This window comes from Myiozetetes cayanensis, unplaced genomic scaffold (assembly GCF_022539395.1).
Source record: "Myiozetetes cayanensis isolate MyiCay16 unplaced genomic scaffold, myiCay2020 scf2-11, whole genome shotgun sequence".
Classification (NCBI taxonomy): domain Eukaryota; kingdom Metazoa; phylum Chordata; class Aves; order Passeriformes; family Tyrannidae; genus Myiozetetes; species Myiozetetes cayanensis.
Genome location: NW_026087411.1, coordinates 99,378,510 through 99,400,546, shown reverse-complemented (window position 1 = coordinate 99,400,546; position 22,037 = coordinate 99,378,510). Strand labels below are relative to the sequence as shown.

At 38.9% G+C, this 22,037-nt stretch overlaps 1 long non-coding RNA gene across 1 annotated transcript; it reads left to right on the top strand.

The window, feature by feature from the left end:
- Positions 1-13,473: 13,473 nt before the first annotated feature.
- On the top strand, positions 13,474-17,247 carry LOC126640227 (uncharacterized). The gene is made up of 3 exons (XR_007628958.1): positions 13,474-13,572; positions 14,139-14,249; positions 17,186-17,247. It is a non-coding gene; the product is annotated as an uncharacterized LOC126640227 (long non-coding RNA).
- The last annotated feature ends 4,790 nt before the right edge of the window (positions 17,248-22,037 follow it).

The following is a 22,037-nucleotide window of genomic DNA, read 5'->3' as shown; positions in this document are numbered from 1 at the left end:
TTTATAATAACATTTGAATAAACACTTGTTCCTATAATTTCAGACTTAATTCAAAGTTGAAGGACTCAAAAAGAGAAATAAAAAGCACATTGTATCAAAAGCATTTTTGTTAAAATGTTGTGTTCTTATATCTAAATATGGGAGGTTTGAGAAGGAGCACACGTTTACTTCTGACTTTCAGAAAAAAACATACAAGTTCAGGCCTGAAAACAAGCATGAGAACGTTCAGCTGGAAAGGTAATGTATCCATCAATGTATGCAAAGACTTAAAATGAAATTGCCATCTCAACCATGACTAGAACAAACACAGCTGATGAATAAATGTATATTGACTAGAATAAATACAAAGTGTAATGCCAGATGTGGACAATGCAGAATGCAGAAAGGCAGTAAACTGAGTAAACATCAAATTAAGGATTAGCCTTAATTGTGAGGAATCAATTCCAATGAGAAACAGAACTGGGGAGCTCGTTTGTCTAAAAGCAGTTGAGGTACCTTCCTAACTAGAAGAGAAGCTGCCTGATCTGTCACTGCATTCCCATCTGAGGCTCATCAGCAATGATCTGCTGCATACAACACACAGTTCAAAGGCTGCCTTTACTTCTGAATATCTCTGATGGGGTTGTCAGCTTTACAGCCCAGCCAATTTGGTTTGCAGTTTTTGTCTGCTTTTCCAGAATGCACCTTCCTGTTCTCCATAAACATCCATAAGACTTTCTGTAGTCACACCCCTTGCACTGCAATCACACAAGCAAGTATGTTTTTATATTTCAGTCTCACAAAATCCAAATGACTATAATGGAGTCTTCCAGAGTTACTTGTTCAGAAGCAGTATTTTTGGAGTTCTGATGAGACACTTCACAGAATCACAGAATGGGTCAGATTGGAGGAGACCACAGTGGATCATCTGGTCCAAATGACACCAACTGCAGTCAGTGAACATCTCATCAGTCTCCAGGGAGTGTCTAACCAGTTGCCCAAATGTGCATGTCTGCCTTTGAGTCAGTTGCATGGCTCTGTAGTCTTTGGCCACTAACTTGCAAATTGACACCTACCTACAGACGCTAAAATTGTTTCTCTTATCCCAGGAACTAATTTCCACCCTATATGTAATTTGTTTGCTATACTATGCCTTTCTGGAATGGCCTGCACACCCAGCACAGGGAGACAGGCTAATGTATACCCAACTGTGCACCCACTCCAGTGCCCTGTGACACCCTGCTGGTTCTCAGATGCTTTTCTTATTTGAAACTTTTTGTCTGTTTATCTGCTTCTGGTGTTGCTGCCATTAGTAAGCAGCCTTGGTACGGGTACCCTGGCTCTGCTATGGCTACAGTTAACATGGCTAAATCAGCTAAATGCAAGTGAACTCAAGTGTCTTGTTGTTGACACACCTCTGACTGAGCTGCACGATCAGTTGGTGACCAACTAAAGTTTGTAAGTTGTGTGAAATTAAGCAAGCAGCAAAAGCTGTAAACAAACTGTAAAGAAGAGGAAGTAGGAATTTGGTACCTGGTCCAGCTGCAAGTTCCAGACTGATGCATAACCTGCCAACATGAAGTTCACTGCAGGATCGGGTCTTATGAAGGATGCACTCCCTCTTCTCTTAATGACAGCATCATTAGTAGTGCAGGTATATAGATCTCTTAAATTAACAGTGCACCAGATTGCTCCTGCTGCACTTAATAAGCAGTTCAATATAACAGCCATGAGCTAAAATATTTGCAAGTTTGTGTGAACTTCAAAGCAAACTTTGCTTCTTTCTAGAGCCTTACAAACAACTAAGCACTTTTTCTCCCACCTCATCTTTAAAGAAATTACAAAAGAATGTATACAGCAGGCCTGAAGTTCCTGCCAGTCCTTCATCTTGATTTTCTTGGCATATTGGTAAGGAATCTGGATGCTGAAATTTACTGTTAATGAGTACCTTATTTTATGGATGTGTTCTTTTTCTGTGCACTAACGCTTATCTGAACTGTTTGTGCTCTTATGGAGGGCCAAAAAAGACACCTAGAAGATAAATGCTGAAGTAATCAGTGAAATATTTTACTAATTTGTTGGGTTTTTTACTTTGGAAAGTATGGGTGGTCATTAATTGAACGGAATTTCTGTATTGATTTAGGTATCTGTTGTTTATAATTCTACAAATTACCTGCAATCTTCATTTCAAGCGTCTCTGTGGCTTGTGATGGATTAAATGTAGAGGCAGCAATTATTAGGGAGCTGTTGGTCATGCAAACCAAAGTGGCAGGTCGATTGGAAACAATGATGTAGATGAAGTGTACCTAAACACAAACGCCAAGTGGAAAAAAAGACTGTAAAAAGTGGCAAGGACAGCAGCAATTCTAGAATGGCACAGATGAGGGGAAGCTAAAAACACTTGCCTTAGAAATGAAATAAAACCAAACCCCACCAGCAGTAGGCTGGAAGGATTGAAAAAAGTGAGATAAAAATTAGAAATGCTGTACACTTACTGCTAATTTCCAAGAATACCTAAGTGATTGTTGCTGGAAGCTGAACTAAAAGCAAGGGAGATGAGAAGTCAAAGGACCCTTTGAGGGGAGAGTAAGAGAAAACATTTGCCCTTTGAAAGAAAACAACAAAAATTTCTGCTGGGTTCATCAAAACAAGAGTTGAACCCTGTGATCTATGAGGGTAAAGGAAAAAATCAGTGTTTTTATCATGTTGTGGTCCTAGATTTACACATGTGATTAATATGATGTTTTACATTATGTAAATTGAGTGTTTATCCTTAGGAAAATTTTGAGGACTGAAGACCCTGCAATGTCTTTCCTCATTCCTTCACTGGAAACAGCAGCATAGTCTTCTCCATACTCTGTGCTTTTGTGCCTCAACCCCCGGGGAAAATCTTCTAGCCTGTATGTCTGCTACCTCATGCCCTTCTAGAATCACAGAAGGGTGTGTATTGGAATGGATCTTAAAGATCACGTAGTTCAAGCCTCCTTGTTGTAGGCAGGGACCCCTTTCACTAGATCAGGTTGCTCAAAGCCCTACCCAACCTTACCTTTAACACTTCTAGAGATGGGGCATCCAAAACTTCTCTGGGCAACCTGTTCCAGTGCTTCACCACTGTCACAGACTTCTCCCAGTCTGCACTCGTATCTGTGATTGCCCTGACCCAGGTGAAGCACCTTGCAGTTGGGCTTGTTGAATTTCATGAGTTTCTTGTGGGCCCACTTCTCAGGTTTGTCCAGGTCCCTCTGGATGACTTCCCATTCTTCAGCTGTGTCAGCTGCACTGCTCAGCTTTGTGTCATCTGCAAACTTGCTGAGGGTGCATGTGATCCCACTGTCTATGTCACTGATGAAGATATTGAAGAACACGGGTCCCAAGACATAGTCCTGAGAGACACCACTTGTCACCAGCATCCACCTTGACATAGAGCCACTGACCATAACTTCCTGGCTGTGTCCACCCAGCTAATTCCTTAACCACTGGACAGTCCATCCATCAAATCCTGGTTTCTGTAATTTGCAGATAAGGGTGTTGTATCCAGATGTCCTTTGTTAGTCCTGTCCTTGATTTTTACTCACAGGCTCTCAACCTGTGCATGGCTGTTACTCAGAAGCAGTTCTTCACAATCTATCCCTTCCCTAACATGAACCACAATACTCCTACCCCTCCTTTCCAGCCTGTCTCTACTGAAAGCTTGTAGCCCTCAATTGCAGTGCTTCAGTCATGTAAGTTGTCCCACCATGTTTCTGTGATAGCAATTAGGTTGCAGCTTTTTAATTGCACCATGGTTTCCAACTCCTACTTGTTACCCAGGCTGTGTACATTGGTGTAGAGGAACTTCAGCTGGGCTGTTGACCTCCTCACCTCTTGGGTGGAGCCCTCTCTGATTCCTTTGGGATGATTTGCAGGTGTTTCCCTGCTGTTCCCTAAAGTGGTGTTGTTTCCTGGTTCCTTACTGACGCTCAGTAGAGCATCTCCTTCCCCTGCCAAATCCAGTTTAAAGGCCTACTAATAAGTCCCACCAGTTTTCTCCCCAAAACACTCATATGGCCCCATCTGCCACTGACATGCCCAGTCTGTTGGAGGCACATCCCAAATCATATAACCCGAAACCCTGAGAATGGCACCAAGTCTCATAGCCAGTCATTCACTCTGTCCACTTCTTTCACTCTGCCTGGGTCCCAGTCCCCTATTGGGAGGATAGGTTCCAGTCCCCTGTGCTCCAGATCCTTTCAACATCTTTCCAAGGGACACGAAGACCCCTGTGATATTTCAGAGTCTCTTTATCACAGCTTCAGTCGATCCTATATGAAAAGCGTAGGAGCAGATGATAGTCCTAAGCTTTTGCCAGGCTTGGTGGCCTCTTTGTGACATCCCAAATGTGGGCCCCTGGGTTGGCAGCAAACCTCTAGGTTAAGGCATCTCCTCTTCTGAGGGGCTAAGCTGTTCTTCATGTTAGAGATTTTTTTCCAGCTCATTATTAAAACTGGAATTAACTGATTGTCTTGCTGCATCAAATTCCTGAATAGATGTGAATTAGATGCCGTTTCACTCAGGGTGGGATGCATTGAGCAAGGCTGTAAAGGATTCTGCCTTCCTTTACAAACTCCTGTGGTTCTTATTCTAATCAAAATTGTATTTTCATTTGCTTTCATTCATTACAACTCTAATAAGTGTAACTGAGGAGCAAAGTGTGTCTAACTCATGGGAGAAGAGGAAGGAAATTTTTTTCCTGTCTTGTGTAGTGTCACTAAATCAAACAGCCCATACCCATACAGAAATTGCAGTTGAAAGCACTGTTACTTACAGGATTGCAAGAGGGAGAGGGAATACAGGTTTTCACCTGTAAGTATAGGTTTCCATGGCTGAGGAGGCAGATTTACCTCTTTATTTTCTCCTTATCTTCTGGCTGTTGGAGCAATAGGGAGCAGGACTGAGCAGCTCTGACCAAGGAATGAACACCATTATGAAGAGGTGCCAGTGTCCCATTTCAAACCATCAGCATTACCTTTGGCATACATCTCCATGAGTTTGTAGGTGAGGGCAGACGGGGAGATACTGCGCTGCAATTTCAGAATATTAGGTGTAGTCATTGTGCTCCCACATTGTGGGAGCTGTTCAGAAATGTGAATGTTTGTATACTGGGTTAAAAAACTTTTGAGAAGGATTGCATTGTTCTTTGTAGTAGCCTCTAGGAAGAAGCAAGCAGGGGAGATGCATACCACCTAGATAATAGATAAGCAATCCCTTTGCAAATATGGGGAGGCAGTTGCAACACAATACCATACATCCATGCCTCAGGCTGCATTCAAACAAATATTCCTGAATAAAGAGGTCTAAAGTGCATTGAATACTTAAAAAGCTCTTTCCAGCAAAGGATGAGATCAGTTGTCAATAGGTGTAGGAGACACAGAGAATGGCCAACTACTTTAACATTTGCCCTCAGATACTTGGAGCAAGTGCATCTTCCTCACTGGCACTGAGGATTTGCGTCCCTCCCTCCCCCCGCCCTCCACTGCTCTCCAACGGGCAAGTCAACATCTCAGCTCTCTGCTATGCAGGACATCTTGGCTTTAACCAACTTGGAAGCTCTGCTGCCTGGAAAGGAGGAGACTGTGCTGTGGAGACAGTATGTGTGATTTCTTGATAACGTTTCCTCTTCATAACTGCCTGATGCCAAAGGGCACCAGAAACCCTTGGTAGAAACCATCCTTTTGGTGTGCGAGGTTGCCGCAGCGGGATTTACTAACCAGGACTTGAAACTCTCCTGGGCTTTGCTCTCAGTTCCACATTTTTGCCACAGCAGTTGTTGCATCAAGGCCCAGTATCACTTCACAAGATGGGGTCCTGTCTGAATTCAGAGGCACCAGAGAGGTAGCGTGGTGTTTGCCTTTGCTCTGTATGTCCTGCTTGAGCAGTTAATGTTGTGTTAGGTGGCAGAAACTTTAGTTAACTTGAAAGCCAAAGCGTGGACAAATAGAGTGGGCTGACTCTGACTCAGCAGCTGGTTTTCATGGGTAGGTAAAACAAATTTATTGTGTAAAGGGTATTCTTTTGCATAATCTACTATAAAAGTTCCATATGTTTTTTCTTTGCAATGTTTCTTTGCAGATGTTTTTTATTCTTCGATTTCTTTCTATTTTTATACAAGCAGAAAGGTTTTTTCCCTGTATTTCCGTAAGTATTTTAAGGAAATGTTGTTCATGTTCATCAAGTGCTACTTTACTCTTCATGGGGCTGTTATCATTTGTCCCTGGGCATCCATGGGCAACGTTTCTGAGTCACTGTGCTGGTAGAGCTGTCACTGTACCTTACAGCTGTCTATCCCTCTGGAATGATGTCTAAAAGACATATCCTCACATGTGGACCTTTGTATCCTTAAACATGACAGATTTAAAGATCTCAGGATTAAAGACATGTTTTTTTGGCTAGTCCCAGTAATTATGAGTTAATTCACCCATGAGCAGCATATGTGTCCTACCAGTATTTTTTGTTGCTCCTTTTCCAAAGGAATAACATATATCTCAAAAATCGTGACAATGCACCTTACTGCACTAAGCACAGGCAATAATACTTTAGCCCAGGAACTAATCCAGCACAGATGCTGTCAGTGACTATAGTGGTTCCAGTCTTACCCTGTTGGAGCTCCCCCATAAGACAACCATTAATTGTCAGACAGTGATAAAGTGTGTCTTCTGATACTGGAGACACTATGTTTGTGTCAAATGAGAGTAAGAAATCTTTCAGTTTCTGCTTCAAAGCAGTTCTTGAGTCTCTATGACTTGGTCTTGTGCTCCATCTGCCTTTAGATGGTTTTACTTTGAATAGCAGATATGGTTGATGCTGGTTCTGGCAGAGTCCTGCAGTCATTGTTAAAGTAGAACGAACACTGAGCTCTAGGATCTGAGTGGTGGCTGAGTGACATTCACAGAATGTAAAAAAGGACTTGGTAATGACACTATTTGGGTCAGACCAATGTTCAACTGCCCAGGGGTTCTGTCTCCAAAAGCAGAAACAGGAGATGTTATTTAGGGAGACCATACTAGCCTGGCCACTTTCTGCAGTTCATTCCCCTTTACTTCCCTCCCACACCTGGAGCAGCTGTGTTAGGGATGTTAGAGTGTAGCCCTGCTTAGTCCTTTTGGCATCTGCTTATGGACTCTTGGTCCATCGAAGTATCTCCTCTTTTTATGATCCTACAGCTGCAGTTTCCCTCCTCAGCCTTCTGCATCAGCAGGTTCCACAAGTTGCTTTGTAAAGAAGTACTCTTTTAAATTGATCTCTTTCTGATTTCATCAAGTGACCCCTTGTTCTAGAATCGCAAAAGTTCTAGAAGAGTTCTGCTACCAGCTTTTCTACCACCTTCATGATTCTAGCAACCTTACTTTTATTCCCTCTTTCAGTTACCTCCTCTTCAAATTGGAGTTCCCAATCTTTTTTAGTCACTTGTTCCTTCTTTGAGCATCTGTTCTGTTAAAACAACTTTGTTTTAGTTGTCCTTGTCTGTACCTGCAGTGACTTTACTGCACCTGCCTAGAGGTGCTGGGAGCAGCACTGTGAAGAGTAGTCAGGATTTGAGAGGGATACCACAGACAGGGTCTCTAAGCAGAGTCTTTAGTCACTTGCATGAACCCACCTGTAACTCTGATCCCGAGCAGTTGTCCATTTGTAAGCCATACTGCTCCCCTCTCGGTGGTGGGGTTGGATGGATGTTATGCTGTGGTGAAGAAGGGGGATTGTGTGTGCTATACCTCTGTGCTTTCCAATTCAAAATGCCAGATTCTACCAGGACACAGTGTTAACTTATACAAAAAAAGGTGTCAGGATACATACAGACCAGAAATGGAACATGCATTGACAGATCATCTCAAAAATCTGCACTAACTGTAAGTAACAAACTATCCCTTTCTCTTCAGTCAGCGTATGGCTAAACTTGGACATATATACACATCTGCAATGATACCTGTTTTTATAGGTCATATTTGTTCAAGTACATTATTTCTACAAGAAAGACATAGGTTTCCAATAAAGATACTTTGTGTTGTCATACCAAGGCAGTATCTACATATTTATTGCTGATGGCGTATTGCTGAAATAAACTTTCTCATATTTATTCTTTAACAAATCTTGAACTGTTTCTGTTAAAGCAAAGCTCATACATATGATGAACTGAAGGAAACTGTTAGAACGTAATTGCCATTAACACAGACTGTCTTAAGCAATTTATTGTATTGATAGATTTACCATTTTGTGGTTAAACAATTTTTCATTCCAGAATATTTCTATAACCACTTTCTGATAGAAATAGGAAAAAAAGAAGTTCATCTTGTACATCACTACTTTGGACAGCTCTATCTGGAGAAAAATAAATATAGAAGATATAAATTAAAAGGGGACGAAACAATCTGAGCTGGGAAGAGAAGAGTGCAAGTTTATTTTATTTCCTCGGTTGTGTAGGAGTCTTGTTAACCAGTATGTAATGCATAGTCATGTAATAAAACATGCTAGACATTAAAAGGCAAAAACCCAGTTCACAGATGTTGTAATGTTATGAGATAATTTTAGGGAGTGAATGGGGTGAAAAGGCTGGATTTGTTAGAGAGGAAAATACCTATGGAGGCCTTTTCTGTGAGCAATACCATGACTTCATTACCATGTCAATTCTGGGAAAAGGCTCTGATTTAACACAGCAGTTGGCTGGATCCATATGGAGCTGATGAACCTCTGAATGAATAGTGAATGGAAAAACTGCTGGAATCTGCCTTCAGCTTTGTTCCCAGGATGACCAATGTAAAAGGCCTAAGAGCAATACTGCACAGATGGTGTAAAGAGGTAAGAAATCTGCAAGGTTTAGTTTACGTTTTCTTATTCTACACTGTTTGGGGTTTTATTTTTTTAACCATGTTTTGGTTTCTCCAATTCTGCTTGCTTAAATGCCGTTACTCAAAAAATGTAGGAAAAAGAAAAGCTTTCGGGAAATGAAATTAGTTCAAAAAACATATGTAGCAGTAAACATTTACATAAAAATACAATTTAAAATGTTGAATTTTGTATGGTATAGAAGTAATTGAAAGCATAATTATGAAATCTTGAGGAAAAAAAAAGCTAGTTAAAAGTTTAACAAAGAACTTCGGAATTACTTGTTCAATTCACCCGATGTTGTGGGAATATGCAGATGTTCACATTTACACAGTCATGTATGTCCACTAGGGTTACATGCTTTTATAGTCTGAAGCATCATCACAAGTGCCAATACAGTAAATCAAAAGACTCTCTGGCATTATCTAGTTTCCTTTCTGGCTTTAAAAGTTAGAACAGATGTCACAAGAGAGGACAAAATGGATTTTACCCACCGAGAGGAGCTTTTCTTGCCATCATTAATAGGAGGCTCCTTGAAATGCTAATGTACACAGTTTGTGTTGCCGGGTTTGCATAGAGATGGTGGGAAACAGCTCTGATCCCAACAAAACCTTTTGTTATTAATCAAGAAAATCTGCTCTTCTGAAACAGCAAAGCACTAAAATGGTGTGGCTACTTGCAATGCAGAGATCTCTATAGCAATCTTCAATGAACAAAAATGTAATAAAAACTGTTCAGCAGCTCTACGAGATACGGCACATGTAGCAATTTATTTGCAGTGATTTTGCATACACCTTCTACTTTCCTTTGTCGTTTCAGCACGGGTATTTACGGTGGAAGGGTTTCACCGTTTCTGTAGTTTTTCCAAATCTCCAGTCATTAAAAATCTTGTTTAATTTCATAGCAAATCCAAAAAGCAAGTTTGGGGCAGAAAGAACTTTGAAAATCAAGCTTTTCTTCATGAAAAAAATCTATTACAGAGCATGAATTTCTCTTCAGTTTGATGCTAATACCATGTAAGATATTTTTACTTTGTTAGAATATAGGATTATAAGATACTGTGAACCTGTTATAAGTACAAACATACTCTGCAACAGTAGGACTAGGAAGCTCCTTCTGTTGCAAATGGGACTTAATAATTTTTAGTAATCTCTAAGAGAAGGGGTTCAGACCCTGGCATTGCTTTGTGACATATGACCTCTTACTTTTAAGTGCAGTTAAATCACAAAGTACTGACTGCTGTCAAACGTTCATTGCCTTCTATAGGATGCCTCAACAGAAACCTTCATCCCCAAAAGTATTTGTGGTATGAGTTAAAACAAAAGAATTAAGGAAAGCCTGAATTAAAATGTAAATTTTTTGCCTGGCATTACTCGTCACTGAAATCTCTGACCCGGTTTCTGATCACAGTTACATTAAATTCCCTATCAATTTATTGTACAGCAGTTCCACAACACATTAATGTTCCTTTCACAGATTCATTGTACTGAGACTTCAATATATGGGCACAAGAGAATGAATTAGGGATGAAGCATTAGCTCAGAGTTTAAGCCTCTTTTAATTTCTTTCCCTCTGTGTATCTAAAGCAGATACTTAACATTTTGCATTGCCATAGATTATTGTACTTTAATTTCTATTATGCAGTTTTTTAAATGATGGTAATAAACAGATAGTATAAATAAATAAATGTACCCTGTTATAATTCATGAAAGGTTGTTTGAGATGACCAGTATTTATGGGATAAAACAATATATGTCACAAATTTTAAAATGGGAATGTTATTTGTTAATAGCTTTGTCTGATACAAATTTGGTAAAGCCAACAGGAAATAAGGAAGTGGGATAAGAGGGGATGGGGAGCTTATGTGAAAGAAACCCAAATGAAACATCATGGATTCTATCACTGAGGAGCTGTTTCAGCAGTAGGAAATACTGTAATGGGCAAGCAGATAAAACCAAACCTATGAGAACAACTTTGAAGTCAGAAGTGCCTTTGGCATTGGAAGAGGTCTATAAATGAAATTACCAGGGCTATCTCTGGGTACTTCTACAAAAGGATTATCTGTTCTCTACAATTTGATGTATAGAGTTTTTCCTAGTCTCCATTTTTCTTTCAGCTTTACAGTTAAACTTCTGATTTCATAAAAGCTGCATTTCAGAGGGGTCCCAAGTGCCTGCAGCCCTGTGCCAAAGGGTCTCCACCACTTCTGCTGCTGAACACAAGACCTCACTCCTCCTGAGGGTGTGGCCAGATTAATTTGTGTGAGGCTGCACTGAAAATACCAGTTTTCAAAATAACAAGCAACAGCAACGAAAAATCCTACTGAGAGTGCTTAGTGGGACCTGCAAAGGCTTTTGTAAGGGACTAATGACTCTGACCTCACTGTCCTGTAGAGGTAAGGATGAAGACTATCCTTGGGAAAAATTTTGACTGGGAGGGGTGACCTGTGTCAACAACATACCCTGCAAACCCCTTGTCTTAAGAGCACTGACAAAGTGAATCCATTTTAGCAGAAATACACTTAAGGCATATCTTCTTATATAAGACTTTTATCTACCTGTAAAGTTTCTGTGTCTTTTTTTCAGAAGTATTATGCTTAGAATGGTTTCAAAACTTTGCAGAAGTTCAAATGTATAGATTTCAACCAGGCTGGAAATCTACAGTCTAGCTTCTGTTGCTAAATTATGAGCTAAGATGCTATATGGCAGTCTGAAATATATCCATGAAAGGGTTTTCAGATAAGCTGTTTTTTAAACCAGTGTAAATTCTTTGTATGGACTCTCAACCTTGAAGATTTTCATCAAGGATTAAATGGTAACTGACTACTTCCCTGTACAGTCCTTACCAAATTTTGTTCTCACTTCCTCTGGTGCTGAGTAACTTCACTGCATTTGAAGTGGTTATTCTAAATTTGTCCCAGTGTAACAGACCAAAATTTAGCTTTAAGAGCCTCTCAGAGGAGCATTGTCTTCTGTTGGTGTGCTTATAGATTTTTGGCTGAGAATCTGGAATAGGTGAGCAGTCCAATTCAGGTGTGAACCCTTTCCCTACACTGCCTTGTAGCGAAATCTCTTTGTCTTGGCATTTATATACATGAAAAATTGGTCTGAACTGATATAAAATCAGATCTCTTCAGTTGCTCCTTTGGTAACATTTTACAGCCAGCTTAAATAGACAAAGTACAAGAAATCAAGTCCTATTTCCCACGTGGGAATTGCTGTTCCTGGCAGTAAGTGTTTATAAGATCAAATTCCTTTTCATGGGGTAAAAATAATACCTTTTAAAGTCAAGCTATATATGTAAATTATTTAGGGATAGATCTTCAGTAAGGTTTTTAAAATGAAGTGAGTATTTATGATATGAGGGCCTTCAGGCTTTAGAGTACTGTATATGGGCAAACAGCAAAAAAAGGTCAGTCTTGTTGTATATTTAAGTCAGTCTCCAAATTACTTTGAGTCTTGTATCATTTCTGCTTTCTCTGTGTCTTTTTCTTTAAACTTCCAAAGTCAGGTAGCACCCTGCAAGCTGCGTTGAATCCAACACCTAAGATAGCCTTATAAACCCTGCGGACATTAAACTACTGGAAAACAGATTGGGTTGGTAAAAATAAGTGTGCATGTTCTCACAGAACCTGAGAAAATCACACCTTTACTTTGTTAAAAAAAAATCTGTTTGTGCCACTCCAGTAATCACTTCATAACTGGTGGGAGAGCAGAACATATGTCTCAGAAGTGGTGGAATATAAAAGCCTCTACCTCTAATCCTATTTTCTTTAAGGGGAAAAAAAAAAAGCAACAAAACCCCCTAACCTTTTCAGTATGTCATCTGTAAAATCAGTGCCAAAGTTTTTCTGCTTAAAAATGCTAAGACATTTTGTGGCAATTTCTGTGAAACAACTTGGTTAATCCTTTTGCAGTTTTATTAGCAAGCAAAGTCCCGGAGAAGTAAAGCAGTGTCAAGAAGGGTGTTGAGAGTGGCTTTTGTAGCCCTGCTACAGGTAATGAATCCTATGAGCCTGCTGTTCCTGAAGCATTTCTTGGTTAGTTGTTTATGAGGGCTGAAATCACCTCTTTTCAAATTTACCTTTCGGACTCTGAGCCGGTGTGGTAAATATTAGGTAATAGGATATTTACAGAGGGGTTATTTCCATAGAGAATGGATGGGACCTGAACATTGACCTGCTGGAGAGGGGAGGGAAATAGAAAGGCTTCTTTTCCTTCGGGTTGGTGGTTAAATGGTCAGTGGCATGAATGCTCTAATGTGTGGCAAGGCTGCTGCTTGAAATAAATGTTGAGAAGCAATCTCGGTCTAATGCTACAAGCAGAAAGCGGAGATGATGGCAGTTTAATATGTAGTCTACAAGACAAATGTATCCCACTTTAACACCAGTGAAATCAGCATGGTGACAGGTTGTGCCTGGGAGGCTTTGGTCCAGCAGCGTCCAAATTAAATGTGAAAATGCAAACTAACTGCTGACATTAGACACAGGGGTCTCAGGAAAGTTGTTTTTGTCAGGATTCAGTTGCTCTTTCATCTTCTTTACAAACTCCTTCCCTTTTCTCCCTTTTCCCATCTTGCTAATCAGGGAGGTCAAAGGACTGGAGATCCCACCAAGCCTGTGTTACGCCCTAGAGTTGGCTTCAGGTGTGACTCAGATGGATAAATGGAGTGACTTGCACCATAAACCACACCAGCTACTTTTTAATCTTCTCTCCAGCTCCAGACCTGGCTCCTCTGGTACAGGCTGACAAACAGTCTAAGGATTCAAAACTTACCTTTAAAATAATGCTCTACCTAATATATCTCTTTGAATTGGTCTAGGGCACATAGCTCTTTGATAACTTCCATTGCACAGTGAGAATTAATAGATGGTATTATGTGGAAATGAAAGCATGCACAATGCTGTGTGTATTCATCACTTCTAGGGAGTTATTTATTCAGGTAAATAAGATTTTGCTGAGCAGTACTCACTATGCTTAACCTTTATTAATAAAAGTAATACTTGGTGTGGTACAATTTCTTAGAATCAAGCCAAAATAGCAGCAAAAGAATAGGTGTAATAGATGTCAGGAGGATTATAGCATTTACATTCTGGTGATGATTATATATTCAAAATGCCAAATCAGATTGTATTATAAAATTCTAAATTAAGAAAATCTTGTACCTGGTTCTATGAGCCTTTATTTTAAAGCAGATCTACTTGAAAAATAATGGCTTTTTTTGCTTTAGAATAGCTATTATACAGCCTCGTGCTCTGATCTTTTTTGCTTCTTTCATTTCACTTTACCTTTGTTCTTACTCAGAGCCCAAGAAATAAGTCACCAGTTTCTGCACACCTTTCGTACAAAGAGGACAAAGATTCATATTTATCAGAGCATCATACAGCGCTTCTTCCGCCTCTCCTTTCTTTTCAGGTAAATTCTACTTAGCAGTTCATTTCTATTTAACGTTGATGGCTTGCAGTACCCTGGAAATTCTCATTAAATGCTAGTGAATAGCGTAAAAATAAGTAAAGCAGAGCTGTTTTTCTTGCTGTGTCTTTAGATCTGACCTTTATTGTTCAAGTTGCATTTGAAAAAAAGAAAAGTGTCAAGTTGTTGAAAGATGAGTGCACTCCATTATACCATTCTCAAGGCACTGGGAAAATCCCACTGAGGCAGGAACACCAGTCAGTGTTTACAATGCTGCATTTTAAATGCATATTGGAAAAACAATGATAACAAAACGAATTTCCTGCATCTAAGATTTCTTAGTTAAGAAAGCATAATTACACCAAATGCCAGGATTTCTTTTCAGCAGAAATCTGTTTTGCCAGTGGTTGCAATGAATCACATTGTGGCTTGAGAAGGGAAATTTGTTCTGGCTGTGTGCTGGTACTTCTGGGTCTCTCCCGGCACGCATGTCCAAGCACGGACATGGTTGGAAGAGGAGCTTTGAAGGAGTGCGGCCACCTACTCTTGTCTCACCTCATGTGTGTTTCCTCTGACTCACACTGTTGTTTTGAAGTGGATTTCCTCTCTGATCCCCACCTAGAAGATCTATTCAGGAATTGAAACATATATATGTGTATTTATATATATATATCTATATATATCTATATCTCCTCATTTTTCTTTGCTTTGGGCCTCTTGGTGAACGGAAAGATCATTTCATGCTGCTCAGAGTTGTCAAAGCAAGTCAGGCCTGCAATAGTGGTGGTGGTGGTACTGGAGAAAGATGTTATTTTGCTGGGGTAAAGGGAAAAATAGAAAGAAGAGGATCTCAAATTCTGAAAGCAAACTTAGCGTGCAGGAAAACTTAAAACTTTTCTAAAAGACATACTGAGTCAACTGGAAACCAAGTTACTATATTCTAGAGTTTATTTGAATGACATTTGTGAATAGTTTTTTTCCATTAATTGTTGAATAAATGAACACATTTACCCCTCTTTGATGAGCTTTATGTATGGCTGAATACTCTTTTCCAAATAAATTATTCATAAATTTTGAGCAATCATTGAATAATTTATTCAAAATATTTTTTTCATTATACACTCCTTCATCCAATGGACTGTGAGTGAAACTCTGGCTGTGTTAAAGTTAGTGAAAATATTCTCAATGATCTGACCAACACCAGGACTTCACTCAATTCAAAGTCTCTTAGTTTTGAGAACTAAGTGTTGCAATTACTTATGGAACTTTGGTTTAAATATTAGTGGTAAACATGCCCGTGATTTTTTCAGTGTGTAGAAAAAAATTAGAAGGAATCACTTCAGCTTTTATTAATCTAATTAATTTAAGTTATAATTTGAATCTGGATGTGTGAATGCTTTTTTTTAGACTTCCACAACATGGTATTTCCTGTCATCTAAAGGCCTAGTTTATGATGAGTAAAATCCTACAACAATTGTTGAAGAGAGCTCAGTTCCTGGCTAGTTTCCAGTTTTGAGTATTATTAAAGGTATTCAGGAGTACACCAATTTTTGTAATTTTTTTTTTTTTATTTTTAAATTGCAGCAATCATTGAAAGTGTTCAGAGTTTGGGGTGTGTTTAACTATTCTCTTGACCAGATAAAAATTGTTAAGATGTTTCCACAATTTTGGAAATAAGTGTGATTTCTTCTATTGCAAATTTATTTGCATTTTACAACTAGTTTTGGTAATTACAATTCTCCAACCTTAATTCTCCCTGGAAATATGACGTGTCTTCACTTCCTGTCTTAAATTTGTATTGTGTAACTTCATGCAATTAAGGCATGGCTGGCATTATGCCATTGTTCGTGGGTGAAATTATTCCTATGTAAATACTTCATTTTGTACCGTTAATTGGCAAATGGTATAGAGTGCTTTGGGATCCATCTGGAGAAAAGTTACCGCATATGCTTTTGATCATTATTACTGTGTTATCTTGTTCCTTTAAGATACACAACTGCTTTATTATTTGCTGAGCTCCAGGAGAGTACTTGGTACTGTACAGATATGCAGGGAGAAAATGCTACTGCCCCGTGGAGCCTCCAATAGACTTGGCTGAGTGAGACAGTAGGCACTGAGCTGTGTGAAATACGTGGGTTCAATATCCACATTTCTTATTAATGGAGATTTGAAAATCTCTCTGTAGCATTATGATGATTTGTGGGAGAAATGTACTGCAAGTGAATGACAAAAGCGGAAAAAGGTAGCTTGGTGAATAACAAAAGAGAGAGCACAGCCTAAAAGAGAGGGGCAGAAAAATGAGAATGGGAGAAGGATTCACATGGGGCATTTTAGAGACAGCTTGGAAGGAGGAAGAGAGGCTGGGAAACTTGTGCAGTTGGGTAGATATGATAGAGGGAGGGAAGGGAGTAGAAAAGGAAGATAAGCTAGTACAGAACTGTGCTTTGTATTGGGAAATGTGGGTTGCATAATGGGAAAATGATGACTACTGATGTCTGGAGATGGAGAAAAGAAGAAGAGGTAAAGATGAGTTGGTGAAGCATAAAGCGAGTAAGGTGTAGTTTTGAGAGTCTGTGTAATAGAGGAGACTGGATAACTCTTTTGAGAAAAGGGATCTGTTTGAGGTAAAGAAAATTCAGAGGTTGGTGCTGTGATATTGTAGGGACAGGTGATGTGAAATTTCACTGAAAGAGAAAGAAGAATTGAGAAAAAAGGCTGGATTTGGGTGCGGGTAACTAAAAATGTGGCAACCATTTCAGGAGATGCCAATTCATTAATTAAGTAATTTATTAATTGGCTTTAAACTCACTCAGTCCTTTCTCCAGAGCTGGAAGATTCAGCCTGACCTTTTCTTCTGAAATAAAGTAGGAAAAATCTACTGAAAATTTTTTGTTTAAATATTTTGATGGAAAATAATTTTGTTTTCCTCTTTTGCTCAGAGATGTTGCTGTAATTGAAGGCCCTGATCAGTAAGACATAGAGGATTCTGTGTCTTTGGAAGCACATGTAGTAAGAAGACATCTAAAAAGTAAGATACCAAACCAAAGTTTGATTGAACTGAGACCCATTTCTGGTTTTTGTTAGATGTCTGTTGGGGTTTTGGACAAGTCACCATTTCTGTGTGTCATTTCTTCATACTAAATGGACATAACAGTTTATTTCTGTTCATAATTCTGTTCATTCATCTGTTCATTGTGTTCAGGATATGAGCCCTGGAAGATTTTTGTTTTGGTTTTAGCTTACCTCATCAAAAGATTGGCAGCTCCAGACTTGATTTAGACCTGAAGGTATTGGAGTGATGCTCTCGAGGTGTCTTTCTACCCTTACTGGCAAGACATCGATCAAAGAGAGACGTATTCCAACTGGATACCTCACAGAGATGCCTATGTTGTATAGGGTTAGTTCATATTTTAATATGTCTCTGCAATGCAAAGCATGAACAGGAATAGAGTCTTGGAGTGTTTAAATTCCACTACTCTAATATAACTTCTCTTTCTTGCCTGCTTATGGAGTCAGGTCTGAAAGCTCTGGATTATGAATGATCTGAAGGGAACGCTATTCTCTTGAACTTTGAGACTGCACTGGTTGTGATCCCTAAGTTAGCCACATACAGGTTGAATATGATCCTGCATCAAAACAAAAATGGTGCTGATATAGTATGGTAATCTGAAGACTGAAAATTAAGAAGACAGGCTATTGAAATCATTATCTGATATTGTATCTGAAATACTTCCACTTTTCTCTAGGGGGAAAAAGGGTTGGCAGTGCAGTTGCATGGTATCAGTTGTCAACCTTTTAGCAGAAACCACTGTATAAAGTCTTTTTCTGATGTGAAGGCCCACGCAGGAGATTCTTTTGTAAGTACAGAAGAAAACATTAATCTTAGCAGTAAACTGTATCTTGTATAAGTAGGCTGTGTAGATGGATCAAACAAATGAGAAAAACTGTTTAAAGTTTGCAGTTAAGTTCACTTAATATTACCTTGATTAATGGTAGATTTTTCATGTATTGGATCATTTTGTGCTAATTCAGTACAACAGTGTCTGCCTAATAACAATCAATAGTAAATGATTTCCTGCTTAAATATCAATTGAAAATCAGTGATTTCCTGCTTCCAACTGCACTTAGTGTCAATCATTGCACATGGCGACGCTGAACACAAGTGATTTGTTTGTTAACCACTTAGCATGCATACATATATATAGATATATATTTAAGTCTGGTTTCACCAGGCTAGATTCTTGAGAAGTTACTCATATTGAATTGTACATGACTTGGTTCAGTGCAACAGTCTCAGTCCAAATGAAGATGCCATTCTGCTAGAGTGAGCATCTCCAGACCTGGCCCACGACTTATTGGATCAATGATTAGAACAATCCTAAAAGGTTTTTTTACTCCTTAGTAGATGAAACTCAAATCCCATAGTGTATGAAACTCAAATCTACTTCAATGATTTCATTTTGTGCGTGAGAAATATAGAGACTCTTACTAAAAAGCTGACTGTCAAAAATGTGGCAAAGAGATGCTTGTGAAAGGAAGGCTTGGAAGTATTTTTCATGACTGCTTTTTCTTGTGATACTTTGCTATTTTGCTTACAGCCCATTTCTTTTTCTGAAAGATGAACCAAAATGGCTGACAAAATCATAGGCACAAGGCACACATGAGGTGGCATTCTGGGCTGGAAAACCATCTCTCAGTGCTGCAAAGTACATCATCCCTCTTTCCATATGTCTTTGCTTACTAGTGAGGATGAGTAGGTGTCAAAGTAGGAGGCACTACCTGAATCATCTAAGGGAGTAATAAATTGCCTGGGGAGGTGATTGACCATCATCCTATCTGCAGGTAGACAGGTATCTTGCTTTGGAAGTGCTCAGGCTGTGTGTTGAGAAATGTATTTCTTTTGTCTGGCTTTGTTTTCAATTTCTGAAGTCCCTCTCCTAGATGATTACACTCCTTTGGGGAGATATCTTTGTTAGTCTCAAGCAAGACAGATGCTTTGGCTTGAGCTGGTAATAGTGCTGTTTGGAGGCTGACAAGCTGGGTGAATTTGCAGTGTGGTTGTATACATCCTCTTCAGTCACCGGTGCTGTGTGTTTAACTTCTCAATATGTTCCATCTGTGGTAGCTAACACGGGTATGGAATTTATGACTGTGAAGACTATAACATACCACAATACAGGAATGCCTCTTGAGCTGAAATGATGTTTTTAATCAGTACATTAAATGTTGCAGTTGATTGACAGATGGCTCTTTCTATTTTCTGGAAGGAATGTACTCTAACTTAATTGTAACAAGGATATCACATCTTGTATAACACCTTTTACACTAACAGGTATTACAGAATTTTAAAATACATGTGCAAGGAACGCTTCATGCACCATGGAAATGCAACCACCTTGGGTGAAATGCAGGGAATTTAGGTAGAGAGAATGTAATTACCCAGGCTGGAATTTGGCCAGCACCCTGAGATTAAAACCCCTAATCTTGCAAAGAGTACCATGGGATCTCTAATGAACACAAATGGTCAGATCACAATTTTACGTCTCTGGCTGTAATGCTGTACTACAACAAGGGTATTTTCAACTGTATAGTGCATTCATTGTGATTATGCATCTAATTTTATTCTCGTTGTAATTTCCAATAATAAAGTTACAATAGTGCCATAAAATGTACGAACAAAATGGTATGACACGAGGTTATGCTACATACATTTTAGGGGCATATTCTGCTCTCATTTATAGTGGTATCTTTCCTTGAAGCCAATGGAATTCCTCCAGATTTGTGCTGGAATAACTGACAACAGAAGTTGTCTTTCCAAGAGAGCATTTTTTATGCACATATATTGTAGATGTGTTTGAAAAGTTAAATATTTATATTCTGTCCAAATATGGGAGAGTCTTTTTTCTTTCATTTTTTAAAACCATAAAATTGTTAACAGACCCATGAAAAAAGAATATTATGGCTCTATGTCTGTTGGTTAACCTTCACCACAAAAATTGATCTGTGGGAATTTCTCACAGTGTAACATACTGTATCCAATTCCATAGTTATTACTGTAAACCTATTAGTGCCACCTGGGTTTGCATATCCGCAATGCTGTCCAAGTGAAGACAGATTAGCTCTATCACATGTTATGCCAGAGGGACAGCCTCACGAGGAGTCTGCCCTCAGGGAGAAAAAAAAGGGCTCAGACCTTTAATGAGAATACAGTGCTTTATAATAGCATTTGGTGGCCTAGAGATTTTCTGTCAAGTCATTTCAAATTAAATTGGCAGCCTTGCAATGTTCAGCCTGTATGAGTTTTTGTGCGGGGTATATCGTTAATGTTAAACCAATTCTCCCAGAAGATCAACAGAACATACAGAGGCAGTGTTTGCATCGGTTCCTCTTTTTAAGTCTGGGCCTTCATAAGCTACTAAAAAAAATGCTTTTTCCCGAGCAAAACCTAGCTTTGGCCTGAATTATTCATGTGTAAATTCAGGCAATTTATTTGTGAAATTATTTGTAAATAATTACACTTTTCTGTGTAGTGTAATAATGAAATTAGTACGAGTCTAGGAGTGAACCAAATGACTTTGTTACCAATTAGTGTGACTCCACTCCCACTTCCTCAGGCTGACTCCCACAGAAAGGGTGTAGAATTTGCCACTGAGAACTCCATTTATTTCTGTTACTTCCAGGACTTTCCTTTTTTAAAATGTAACATTTATGTGATATTTTCGTCCTTCTAGTGTCTGAAAATTTAAAAAGCAGATGATACTTGAAGCTAAATTGCTATCGTTATGCAGGCCTTTTTTTCCTTAAGATTTTCTCACATTTTTCATTCAGAGCTCAGCCTGAAACACACACATTAGTAACCTCTTTCTATGATGTATTGATGGATTATTTTTGTGGGAGACTGGGGTTCACATCCTCAAAAGTAGGTAAATACCTTGTTCAATGGAATTCAAGAAGAACTGGGCAGCTGAATATTTATGAGGATCCCAGTTTGCACTTCCAATTCTGCAAAGTCCTAGGAATACCTGCAGGATCCTGAAAGTTCATGAGCTCTGTTACATTTAATGACAAAGGAAGTAGTTTTGCAATTTCTAAGCATAGAGCATCACCTGTAACTAGTGCAAGATAATGTTAGAGGAAAGTTTGCTTTCAGCTTGTTTTGTAGAGAGGAAAGTCTAACTCACTGACACGAGTGAAAAGAGGGGCTATTTGTGTGTTCGGAGCTACAGATTATCTCAGTCCATTATTATACTGATACTAGGTGAATAAGATTAGTCATGTAAAAATAAAAACAAGTTTTGCTTTTACTAGGAAGCATGCATTTTCCACATTTTTCCAAGACCGCTCCTAAGACCTTCCATCCTGTACTTGATATGTTCACATTTGTAAATCAGACATGAGTGATTACTTTTGTGAGAATTATTTAAGTAAAACTGAAGCATCACAGTCATGAAACAAGTTTGAATTTCCCTTTTTATTTAATATAATCCTTGTTTTGGGATACAGTCCAATACTGTGATTTCATAACATCTCCTACCCTCTGTATTCTGTTTTGTAATTGAAGGAAAAGTGATGACAGAAAATCATCCTAATGTGATCACATTCTTATATGTAACTGTAAAAAGAAAATTTTGATTCTTCAAATTAGAGAAGTCCACTGCATTTGGTAAGAGATTTACACTGCCAAAGCAAGAATGACTTGATCCTGTGTGTGCTGTAAGCCTTTTTTTCTTACTTCAGTGCACATACCTTGGGCAGAATTTAGCTCAATTTTCTTAATTTGCAGTGCTGGAC